This window comes from Lycium ferocissimum, unplaced genomic scaffold (genome assembly GCF_029784015.1).
Source record: "Lycium ferocissimum isolate CSIRO_LF1 unplaced genomic scaffold, AGI_CSIRO_Lferr_CH_V1 ctg6676, whole genome shotgun sequence".
NCBI lineage: Eukaryota > Viridiplantae > Streptophyta > Magnoliopsida > Solanales > Solanaceae > Lycium > Lycium ferocissimum.
In genome coordinates this window covers 1-13,653 of record NW_026726452.1, presented here as the reverse complement: position 1 = coordinate 13,653, position 13,653 = coordinate 1, and positions in this window count along the sequence as shown.

Below are 13,653 nucleotides of genomic sequence, written 5' to 3'. Positions count from 1 at the left end.
ATTGGATAATGACAAAATACATTTGTGAAATAATAATTAGTTGATAGAATCCATGTCTCAGCTTTGAGATTGATGATACCCCTTTATGAATGCTTATAAGTCTCATGTGAAAATCCTGCAGGTGGATTTTGTCGCCGCCACATGTAAGTTAAGCGGAAATAGAAAGGATTCAATTAGTCAATGAATTAAATTGTCAGTAATTTAATTTAATTGATTGGTATCTATAATTTTAACATGGGGAGTTAAATAAGATTTAATAAAAGATTTCGAAATTGAACTGAGGAGTGCAGTTACGATTTTTTAGTGGAACAATTCGTAATTTATTATGGTAAGATTAATTCAGATATTTTGAATTAATTCCATAATAGGAAGCCTCGTTAATTAAATTCTGTGGTCCCTGATGTGCCTGAATAATAAAGAATTAAATGAAATATTATTTCTTAGCGGAAAATAAAGACCCAGCAGGTTTTGGAAAAGGGTGAAAACCCTAAAGCCTGTAGTTATAAAATAGGGGTCTTATTCCATAAGGAGGTCTAGGGTTTGACAAGTTTCTACACCTTTTCCATAGAAATTCGCCTACATAAATTTCACAGATTCTGGTGTTATTGGGGTTACACAGTAGAAGACTGTGGAACTGGAGGATGAACACGTGGATGGTTTTGCTCGTGCTTGAAGCTAGATTCGAGGTTGCATTCACGCTTCAAGAGATAAGTATTAATTTTATGTTTGATTATTATCTTGATTATTATGTGTTGTCTATATTACATGTATGTTGATCTTGGTTATTTGCTTCCGCTGTTTATGCCTGCATTCCATCAATTGGTATCAAGAGCCACACTTGCATCTATATAGATAACCTAGATGATATGTATATGTTTAATTATACATGTGTTCACGATTTATTATCTTGTTGGAAATCATGTTTGAAGTCTGTCACCTTACTTTTAAACGGAGACAAAGACGATAACCTAGGGTTTGTTGACAGAAAAAACTTTAGCCCTTTGTTGTAATATTTGTGCCATTGTGATTTAAAAACGTAAAAGGAATTGAGGTCGCCTAGTTTGGCGGCGGCAGGAGATGGATAACACGTTTCATCTAAAAGCAAGTTTAATCCCTTCTCCCGTTGATTAATTGATTGAGTCCAAAAAGGGGTATCTTTTATTAATTCTCATATGGACTGCTACATTTTAATCAAACTGGTAAGTTTTTCTTTATTTTCTTATGTTGTCTCATTCTCAATGCGACACTTGTTCTAAGGTTTCTATTGAGTGCTTATGCGTATATCCAAGGAATGGATCTATTAGTAATGTAGCACTAGAAGACTAATTATCTGAGCATTGTTTTTCTTTTTCGCACTGCATATTTATATATATTGTATAAATAAGAGTTTTATGATTAATAAATAGTATTGTGAAACTGTCTATTTATTTGGAGTCATTTGAAAATTCTTCAAGTTTCATATATGTGATGTGACATTGTCAATACATGAATTGAGAGTTATGATTAATAAATAGGATCCATCAAAATTGGTCTATTTATTTGACTCATTAGAATACGCTCAATGAATCATGTATAAATTGTCCTAAATAAGTGTACACCGGTGGTGAAGTTTTATTTACTTGAAAGGATATTTACATTTAGACACTAGTAGCGCTTAATTAATTAATGGGACGAAATATTGAGTTTTTCACCCATAAGGAAGAAATAACGTGATATCTTCGATTCTCAGGTGTATTAATCGAGAGGACAATTTATTGTAAGTAGGTGTTGTGCGTCTTACCCAGAAGAAGGGACACAATGTATGCCTTGTGCTCATGGATAATTATAAAAGGAGAATAGAAACCCGAATCGGATTATTTAATCCTTAGTTACGCCTAAAACGGCCTAAAACGGTTATTTTGACAAATTTGGTTAGTTGTGGTGATCAAGAATTTCACGAACTCTTATTGACCTGAAATTTGGTGTGTTCATTGGAAACGCCCAGTAAGAAACAATCTTTGAGGCAGTTTAGATGGGTTTTAGGCTGCTCTTTCGGATTAAAACGCGTTTTAAGTATGAAAAACTACTCTTTATGTCAGTTTTATTTATGTTAAATGCGAACATGATTACACATGATGATTCAACATGAAATTGATATATGATAAGAATATAGATCAGATTATATTTTCCTTAAATCACCTGAATCGGTTATTTTTCGGATTTAGTCGTAGTTTTAGAGATCAAGAATTTTACGATCTCCGATTCACCTGAAATTCAGTAGTTCATCCAACATGACCTAGTAAACAATACTCACTGCTTTGCGGTGAATCATGTTGTTTTTCGGTGATTCGAGGTTGTTTAGATGGTGTTTTGGGCAATTTTCATTTTCAGAAAAATTAATGTTTTAGGAAAAATTACTTGGTTATGATCTAATAGTGATAGAGATTCTTCCTTATGGTTTTCATGAATAAATACTAGTGAAATAATAAATTTATGTGTTGACTTTAGGTCTTCCTCCTCATCGGATAGATTTATTATGACTTGTCACTAGGTATAATCATTAGTTATTGATAACTTTTATTAACTCTCCATCTGAGTTACATGGTGGGTCAATGGAACTAGAGATAATGATATTCACTTGGCTTAAATTAGCAGCATACTCTTCGTCTGAGTTAGCTCTGGTTTTAAATTTATAGAGTGAATATCTGGCATCACATATATATGTTGCATGAATTGTTCTTTTATATTGAAATTTGTTGTTCAAGATGCATGGATATCTATGTGGTGTGTTTTGAATTTTATATTCAATGATTACATAAACATGCTAATTTCCAGAAAGCAACACTGAGATTATATAAACATATTTTAAAATTTTGTTCGTTGTTCTTGATTCATGTATATTAGTACGCTAATGATGATATGTGATAAGAATGACTAAACAAATGTATATGTTTTTAAAATTATATTTTGGCTGGAAAAAATAATTATCTGAATTAGTCATCGTTTTGGAATTCTGATTTTTGACAAACTCCGATTGACTCGAAATTTGGTAGGTTCATTGGAATCGACCCACTGAGCAATACTGACGAGCTTTTGTCACGACCCAAACCGGAGGGCCGCGACTGAAACCCAAGACCCTACTCGGCTGAGTGCAATACTACTATTTCATCCAAGAGTCACAACTTTTTGTGAACCTTTATTCTACGAAATCACTCTTCCATCAGGTAAAAAAAAAAAAAACTTTTCAATAAAACTCTTTCGTCAAATCAGGGACTTCTCCCTTATCGTTAATTCAAAGAAAACCTTTAGTGACAATAAAATCTTTAAAAATAAAGCATAAAAACACATCGACCTATATGGTCGCTTTACACGACTGTCGACATCTCAACGCACTATCCACAGGACACTGTCTGCAAAAGTCTCTAATATACACGAGATACCATAACATAAGTACGCTGACTCGGCAACACCCCGAACTGAGATGGAGCTCACCAATCCAGCCGATTGCCTGGGAACATCCTATAGCCAATGTCTTCTACTCATCTGTATACACCTGCGTGGCATAAAATGCAGCGTCCACAAGAAGGGACGTCAGTACGAATAGTGTACTGAGTATATAAGGCATAAATAACAACATATATGGATATGAAAGGTAATATGGAATTGGAGGGATAACTTGTACATCTTAAAATCATATGTACACAAGCACCTATTTATATATATATATATACACGTATAATATAAATATTAGTATTGCGGAACGTGCAACCCAATCCATAACCATCATATGTTAGTGTCGAGGAACGTACGACCCGATCCATTACCATCATATGTTAGTGTCGAGGAACGTACGACCCGATCCATATAAATTAGTACCGAGAAACGTACGGCCCGATCCATATAAGTTAGTGCCGAGGAACGTACGGCCCGATCCATATAAGTTAGTGCCGAGGAACGTACAGCCCGATCCATATAAGTTAGTGCCGAGGAACGTACGACCCGATCCATATAAGTTAGTGCCGAGGAACGTACGGCCCGATCCATATATATCATATTCATATACATAATGTAAATAGTATACATGAAAGCTCATATGAAAGCTACAACTTTATCGTAGTGAAGTAAGGTCGGTAACCTCCGATTCATATTATGGAACAACCATTATCGCTATATCTCACCTCGAAGGAACAATTCATGAGGTGAGATCAACAACAATGAATAGAATCGAGAAAATCATGAAATAGCTGAACATTTTCATATCATCGTTGAAATCATAACTTGAGACTTTTAAACATAAAATTATTATCATCGTAATCCTCATAAAAGCGTTCTTATCTTTAACATCATAAGAAGCTTTAAGAGTCATAAATATCTAGCTCTTGGAAACAGGGTGGTTATGGAAACATGTAAGGGATCATAACATAAAAATGATGCCTTTGAAAGAAAGTGGCGAGCCTTAACATACCTGTCCAGCCTCCAACTACCTATGCTTATCCGTCTGAGCCCGCAAGTTTACATATAAGACCATTCATACTATTATTAGGTCCATTGTTATATACTTATCCTAAGTCTTCAAGTAAATCTTTCTAGAATCTGCCAAAATTTCGGCAGCATCTCCTCTGTTTACATGCCTAGCCCAAAATTACAATTCAACAACCAATCAACAACAACAACAATACCAACATCAACAACACTATTATCCATACCAATATTTTCCATAAACATCCCACCCGATGTTTTTTCAACTTACAACAATAATATACACGTCCTTTCTTCCCAATCAAGGAGCATAATCTCATCAACGCACCAACAACATTAGATATCATCTCTATACATGTAAATCAACCTACCCACACGGCCACAACATGCTCAAAACAGTCCATAAACACGACAACTACAACACAACACTTTATGACCTTTCCTCCATAACTATTTTCACTTTTAAGACTTGCTAAACCTTCAAATCAACTCAACATAAGAGATAGGATGAAGAACATACCTTATAATTGGAGAAATTCAGCCATACCAACTTTCTTCAAGACCAAATTTGCCACAACATCAAGTAGAAGCAAGAGCAATCACCTTTCATGGACTAGTTTGGTGTAATCTTGTTAAATTCTTGATTTAATGGGCTATAAATGTTTGGGGGATGTGTTGAGGAGTTTCTAGGACTATTTAGAATGTAAAATACTGAAAACATGAAGTTAATGGGGGTATTTATACCCCTCATAAGTCGGTTCCACCGACCTTCTCAAGTGGGACCCGCGGAAGCCATTTGGTAGCTTGGAGTCTTGATCTTAAAATGGCCATAACTTTTGATCCCGATATTGTTTGAGGGCCCACGACCTATGGTTGGAAAGCTCTTTCAATTATCTACAATGTTCATGTTTTGTGTATTTCCAAATTCCAAACTTATAATAGCATTTTGGCCCCTCCAATTTAAATCATTCGAAAACGTATCCTTAAATCATCCTTTTGGAGGGCTTATGCCCATATTTGGCATAAGGGTCCTTCTTAAGACTTGTTCAACTTCCCATGTACTACTCATATCACTTTTCATATGTCCTTTATAAAATCTCGACATGTGGGCCTCACCTTAACTTACGGTTACGAGGCTATTCATCAAGTAACGCATTAACTGATTTACTCGATACGGTCTCCAAATGTCATATTTATATATTCGTATACTCAGATAATATAATCTTCATCCCTAATACTTGTATATCTTTGCTCTTCCTTGAGCTCGTACTAAGATGTCTACAGTCTTGGTAACGCGAAATTTTCTGGGGTGTAACATCCCTCCCCCCTTTGAAACATTCGTCCTCGAATGTTTAAACTAGTCTTGTACTCTGTCCCTGATCCCATTCTCTGGTACAACCCTTTATCGAATCATTCTTCCCGTTAACATATCGCATTTAATCGTACCATCGCTATAACAGTTCTCTATTGGTTATTTACTTGCTCTTTCCTACGCTTACTTTTGTCGTTCCCAAAATTTTGTTGTCCATTCCCCGACTTTTAACCTGTTTAGATCCGCTCATACCCTTCATAGCCTTCTAATAAATTTACTAACATCATAGGTTTACAAACCTTTCTCTACTCTCGTAGCTAATCTCTTTGCTCTTGAAACGTATAAGTCGGAAAACATGCTTCTGAAGAAATCACTAACATACCTGGATACCGAACCACGGCGCTTCTGGCCTCTTAACTGAGGTCTGAACCAATTATGACCTCATGTACTCCAATAGCTCATATCTTCCTCATTTTTACCTTACTGACCTTTAAATCTCATAACTTGCCTCTTGATACTCTCGTAACCCTCGCTCTGCAATTGTGTTAACTCTCTAACTAGTCGTAGCTCTGCTCAACGTAATCATCTCTGCATCAATGGAAAACATAAGTTCTGACTATACTTCATTTTACCGACCACTCCCGATCTGTAGGAACTAAGTAACCCCAATTCGCTAATCTAACTTATATAAAATCATCTTAATATCTCCAGCATCCTAAAGTATAACAGGAACAACCCATATCTTTATGACATTCTTTAACTCAACCTTAACATACAATCAATTCCATAATCCTTTCTATAAATCATTTCTTTTGAGTTAGTCGTTAAAACCTCCTCTTTATGTTAAGCCACAGTAGAAATCATTTATTGACTTTCCCTGAATCCCCCAATAGACCTTGTTCTTACAAAACCTCGAATGTAACCCATTTTAATCCTTCGGACGACTAATCATCTTCCTCATAAACCATTCTTCATGCACACCAAGAATATCTTAAAACTCTCTTGCATTCCCTTCTATTTTCTTGTCATATCCTTCCCATTTTGTGGACATTAAGTTCCCCTACTGGAATATCGTTCAATTTCTTTTCTTCCCCACGAATTATTTTTAGTCCAGTCTCAAAAGATACTCTTTAGTTACTCTATTCATTTGCTGACTTGCCTTAAGATTTTGTTAATCATATTCCCACAACAATTCTTACTTCGAACTATCTCTATAATCCATTCACAATACAACATCTACCACATATTATTTCAGTTCTTGTGCTCGTACCCAAGCTTACTCGCTTCCCCCCTTAAAAGCTTTACCTTATGGTGTTGTATTCCATTGCCATTCTCGATCGAAATTTCATCCCATAATAATCCTTTCATCATCTCTTTTGTTCTTTCACTTACGAATCCTTCAAGTTCCCTACCTGTCATTACCCAAAAATACTACTGTAAATCCCAAATTTTGCCTATAATAATCCCTAGGGATACTCGAAATAAGGATGTACCCAACTATCTGTCTAGCTGGAATAGTACTTTTTATTCGAATAACTAATGCCCAATGTCCACTTGTAGTGTCATCTTCATCTTATCATTCCATATCAACTTGTCCTATACTTTCCCTTTAATCAATCTGCAGCAATCATAGGTGTATAACCTTTGTTATCTCTTAAATCTTTGGTCCTCGTCCTTAAATTTTTAGGAAAATTTAAGCAGAGTGACCCTTATATTTCTTCCTATCCTAGACCTACGCGCAACCCGAAAAATACATACAATGCCTCACAGGGCCAAATATATACATACTTAGCACACCTTAGCCATACAGGGCACCAATATAGAATAGAAATGCAAAGAGGACGAAACTTACCTCATGCGTCACAACTCGGAATATACCTGAACCTTTAACGATTGCCCTTTTATACTTCCCTAGTCACTTCCTCTTCCATCTATTAGCTATACATTTCAATCATACTTGCAACATCCTTACCATATCTGACTTATAAACCTTTTTATCAATACTTACCTCTGTGCTGATTCCTTCAACTTCTATTGTCCCTGTAAACCCAATATCATCATTTACTTCCTTTGTCAGTACCATTCTTCCGCTGAAATCAAGGGTTAGTGCAAGGAATTTCATTTCCTATGACTTGGCTCTCATCGCACGATCTTAGATATGAAAGAAGGGTAACCATCCCAAATGCCCTGTAGCCTCCTGTTTATAATGGTGGCGCGCAACACACCATAAACAAGACTCTACTGGACACGACTTTGCAAACAACCCCTAGGACGAACTGCTCTTATACCACTTCTGTCACGACCCAAACCGGAGGGCCGCGACTGACACCCAAGACCCTACTTGGCTGAGTGCCATACTACTATTTCATCCAGGAGTCACAAATTTTTGTGAACCTTAAATCTATGAAATGACGCTTCCGTCAGGTAAAAAATATTTTTTTTTCAATAAAACTCTTTCGTCAAATTAGGGACTTCTCCTTTATTGTTAATTCAAAGAAAACCTTTAGTCACAATAAAATCTTTAAAAATAAAGCATCAAAAAACACAACGACCTATATGGTCGCTTTACAGGACTGTCGACATCTCGACGCACTATCCATAGGACACTGCCTGCAAAAGTCTCTAACATACACGAGATACTATAACATAAGTACTCTGACTCGGCAACACTCCAAACTGAGATGGAGCTCACCAATCCAGCTGATAACCTGGGAGCATCCTATAGCCAATGTCTTCTACTCATCTGTATACATCTGCATGGCATGAAATGCAGCATTCACAAGAAGGGACGTCAGTACGAATAGTGTACTGAGTATGTAAGGCATAAATAACAACATATATGGATATGAAAGGTAACACGGAATTGGAGGGATAACTTGTACATCTTAAAATCATATGTACACAAGCACCTATTTATATATATATATACACACATATAATATAAATATTAGTATTGCGGAACGTGCAACCCGATCCATAACCATCATATGTTAGTGCCGAGGAACATACGACCCGATCCATATAAGTTAGTGCCGAGGAACGTACGGCCCGATCCATATAAGTTAGTGCCGAGGAACGTTTGGCCCAATCCATATAAGTTAGTGCCGAGGAACGTACGGCCCGATCTATATAAGTTAGTGCCGACAAACATACGGCTCGATCCATATAAGTTAGTGCCCAGGAACGTATGGCCCGATCCATATAAGTTAGTGCCCAGGAACGTACGGCCTGATCCATATATACCATATTCGTATACATAATGTAAATAGTATACATGAAAGCTCATATGAAAGCTACAACTTTATCGGAGTGAAGTAAGTTCGGTAACCTCCGATTCATATTATGGAACAACCATTATCGCTATATGTTACACCTTGGAAAATTTCCCGTTGGTACGCAAGCGGACGAACTAGTGATGAGTGCGAGGAGTGCGAGTGTATAATGTTTCATGGGCAATGTAAGTAAATGAGCTAGTAATGCATGAAAATAGATGAGGACGATTAGAACGAAAAGTCTTGGAAAAATGAAAAGTTGCAGGTTTGAAATCGCCCAAAGGGTCGTAAAGTGCAAATACGGACCGTAAGCGGTATACGGTCCGTAAACCGGGAGGTCGTAAACGCCATGAAAAACTTCAACTTTCTCGCCTAGCCGAGAAATGGTTAAATACGACCTGGTGGACGGACCGTGAAGTGATTTACGGCCCGTAAACCATGGTCGTAAATCACCATGCATGTTGCCAAGGTCTGTTTCAGCTTAAGCTTAAAGACGACCGCGAGGGACGGTCCGTAAAGTGGAATACGGACCGTAAACCTCCATGGACGACCACCGTTCCCCCCGGCCATGATTTTCAAGTCATTAAATATAAGGACCAAGACTTGTTTATTTCATTTTCATCATTTCACTACTTCTCTCTAGAATCTCTCTCTACATTTATTATACAAGTTTTCAAGGATATTTGAGGATCAACAACACTAAATAAGTGGAGCAAGAGTAAAGGAAATCATCAAAGATCACCCAAGCCAAGAAATCCAAATGGAGAAAAACTAGGGTTTTGCTCAAAGAGGAGTATTAGCAACCAAGGCTTATTCCTAAAGCATCTAAGGTAAGAGTCATGATATTTATATGTTGTTTAAGGTATTTGGGAGTTGAGATACTTGGTCATTATAAGAGAATAGCAAATTGGGTTGTGAATGATGAATAGTGACGTTTTTGAGGCATAGTTGGAATTGAATCATGAATGTTGTTGGGTTGTGATATAAATGTGTTATAAATGGTGTTAAGAACATGAACTAGACACTTTAGATGAATGGATGAAGTTGGGCATTATGACCATGATTATGGGTAGATTAGAAGCAAATTGAGAAACCTAGATAGAGAGCATAATGTGTATGACTAATGGCCATTGTTATGATATTAATGAAGGTTTAAACGCTATCATCGGAAGGAGTCGTACGAGCATAGAATAGTGCGACAAAAAGGTATGTAAGGCTAACCCTTCTTTCATAAGGCATGGTTCTTGGCCAAATTCCTAATTCCTCTATATGAGTATGTTGTGCCTACTTGGTTGACATTCCGAGCTCATAAGCTCACGATCCCTGATATGTACTATTGCTTGACCAAAGTTCCTCATATGACTAGCAAGTCTATAATGTAGATGTAACGGTAGTGTTGATGTTAGTATAATGACAAAGGAAGAATGATGTCAAAGATGCCTACGAGCTATGATATGTATGGGTGCTTATGAAGGGCTATAATGAGTCCCCGAGCTCGCGATGCCGGGTAGAAATAGGTGTATAAGAGCATATGTATAAGAAATATATGTATATGAATATATGTCTAGGGTATGTATACGATTACGAAACGCACGCACGCCTCTGCAGATGGTATGGACAACCCTGAAGCCTTGGTAAGGCCAGGTAGATACAACCCTGAAGCCCCGGTAGGGCCAGGTAGATACTACCTTGAGCCTTGGTTGGCCAAGTAGATATGAAACACCGAGCCTTCGTGGTCGGGCACGCTATATGAAAGCTACATATGCGATATCTATATGAGTAAGAATAAGCTATAAGTATATGACATCAATTAGAGTACGAATATGTTAAGGCTATGTAAGTGCTAAGTAAGGGCTATGTAAATGCGATGTATATGATATGATTATGTATGTGATATGAATGCGAATGTGCAAAACTTTGTAAAGGAATGTAGATGAGTGCATGTATGTGAGAACGAACACAAAAAGGGGTACGGTTACCATTATGGGATACGGAAGACGATGTGTGCGAGTAAGTGATATGACGATGATGTTATTGTCTCCCCTCATATGCTACTTCGTACGTTGCCTATTATGTTGCTATATTGATGTTGATCATGCTTTACATACTCGGTACATTCTTCGTGCGCGTCCTTTTGTTTGTGGACGCCGCGTCATGCCCGCAGTGCACGGGAGAGATTGGACTCATAGTCGCTTGTTCGAGAGATTTCGTAGCGAGCTCCATCTCATTCGGAGCCGTAGCTTTTGGGTACTTATTCTTTTGTGTGTACATAATTATGGGCATAGCGGGGTCTGTCCCGCTCATATGATATGTCAAACTCTTAGAGGCTCGTAGTCACGTGTATGTGGATAGATATGTCTGGCCTTGTCGGCCTATATTTTTGTATATCATCTTCGGGCCTCGTCGGCCCATGTACGTTGTTGTGGCACAGATGCCCGTGATATGATATATGATGGCTGTTGTCCAATGGGACTATTACGGTGTATAATTATAATATTTGAAACGATCATGGCTCACCTAAGTATTATGTGATTATATGATGATGGGTACCCGGGTGGGGTAGCACCGGGTGCTCGTCGCGGCCCCCTAGTCGGGTCGTGACACTATATCTCACCTCGAAGGAACAATTCATGAGGTGAGATCAACAACAATGAATAGAATCGAGAAAATTATGAAATAGCTCAACATTTTCATATCATCTTTGAAATCATAACTTGAGACTTTTAAACATAAAATCATCATCATCGTAATCTCATAAAAGCATTCTCATCTTTAACATCATAAGAAGCTTTAAGAGTCATAAACTTCTAGCTCTTGGAAACAAGTTGGTTATGGAAATATGTATGAGATCATAACATAAGAATCATGCCTTTGAAAGAAAGGGATGAGCCTTAACATACACCGTTCGACCTCCAACTACCTACGACTTATCCGTCTGAGCCCGCAAGTCTACATATAAGAGCATTCATACTCTGATTAGGTCCATTGTTATAGACTTATCCTAAGCCTTCAAGTAAATCTTTCTAGAATCTGCTGAAACTTCGGCAGCATCTCCTCTGTTTATATGCCTAGCGCAAAATTATAATTCAGCAACCAATCAACAACAACAACAACAATACCAACATCAACAACACTATTATCCATACCAATATATTCTATAAACATCCCACACGATGTTTTTTCAACTTACAACAATAATATACCTTTCCTTTCTTCCCAATCAAGGAGCATAATCTCATCAATGCACCAACAACATCGGATACCATCTCTATATACATGTAAATCAACCCGACCACACATGCTCAAAACGATCTATAATCACAACAACTACAACACAACACTTTATGACCTTTCTCATAACTATTTTCACTTTTAAGACTTGATAAACCTTTAAATCAACTCAACATAAGAGATAGGATGAAGAATGTACCTTATACTTGAAGAAATTCAGCCACACCAAATTTCTTCAAGACCAAATTTGCTACAACATCAAGTAGAAGCAAGAACAATCACCTTTCATGGACTAGTTTGGTGTAATCTTGTTAAATTCTTGATTTAACGGGCTATAAATATTTAGGGGTTGTGTTGAGAAGTTTCTAGGACTATTTAGAATGTATAATACTGACAAAATGGAGTTAATGGGGTATTTATACACCCTCATAAGTCGGTTCCACCGACCTTCTCAAGTGGGACCACGAAATGCCATTTTGGCGGCCAGGAGTCTTGATTTTAAAATGGCCATAACTTTTGATCCTGCTATTGTTTGAGGGCCCACGACCTATAGTTGGAAATCTCTTTCAATTATCTACAACGTTCATTTTTGGTGTGTTTTCAAATTCCAAACTTAGAATAGCATTTTGGTCCACCAAGTCAAATCATCCGAAAACGTATCCTTAAATTATCCTTTCGGAGGGCTTATGCCTATATTTGGCTTGAGGGTCCTTCTTAAGACTTGCTCAACTTCCCATGTACTACTCATATCACTTTTAATATGTCCTTTATAAAATTCCGACATGTGGTCCTCACCTTAACTTAGGGTTACGAGGGTTATTCATCAAGTAACGTGTTAACCGATTTACTCGATACGGTCTCCAAATGTCATATTTATATATTCTTATACTCGGATAATTTAATCTTCATTCCTAATCCGTGTATAACTTTACTCTCCCTTGATCTCATACTAAGCCATCTACGAGTCTTGATAACGAAATTTTCGAGGTATAACGGACTTTTTGCTCGTGAGCACTCTTTTGGCCATCTACGGGGTCGTTTAGATGGGTTTTTTTGGTTGTTTTGCTGTTTTCTGGAAATTTTTTATTGGATAAAAAATTTATTTCTTCAAACAGTGGTGGTAGGATTCATTCTCTATAGTCTCCATTGTTTATAACAGTAATATAATGAGTTTATATGTTGACGTAGGTCTTCTTCCCCATCGGATAGATTCATTATGGTAAATTATTGTGCTTCAGTCCCTAGTTAATTGATAGCTTGTCTTGACTCTCCAACTGAGTTACACGTTGGTTCAATGGAACTAGGGTTTATTAAAAGTGATATTTACCTAAGTTAGATTAGCGGTTTACTCTCCATCTGAGTTGGTCCTAATTTAATTTA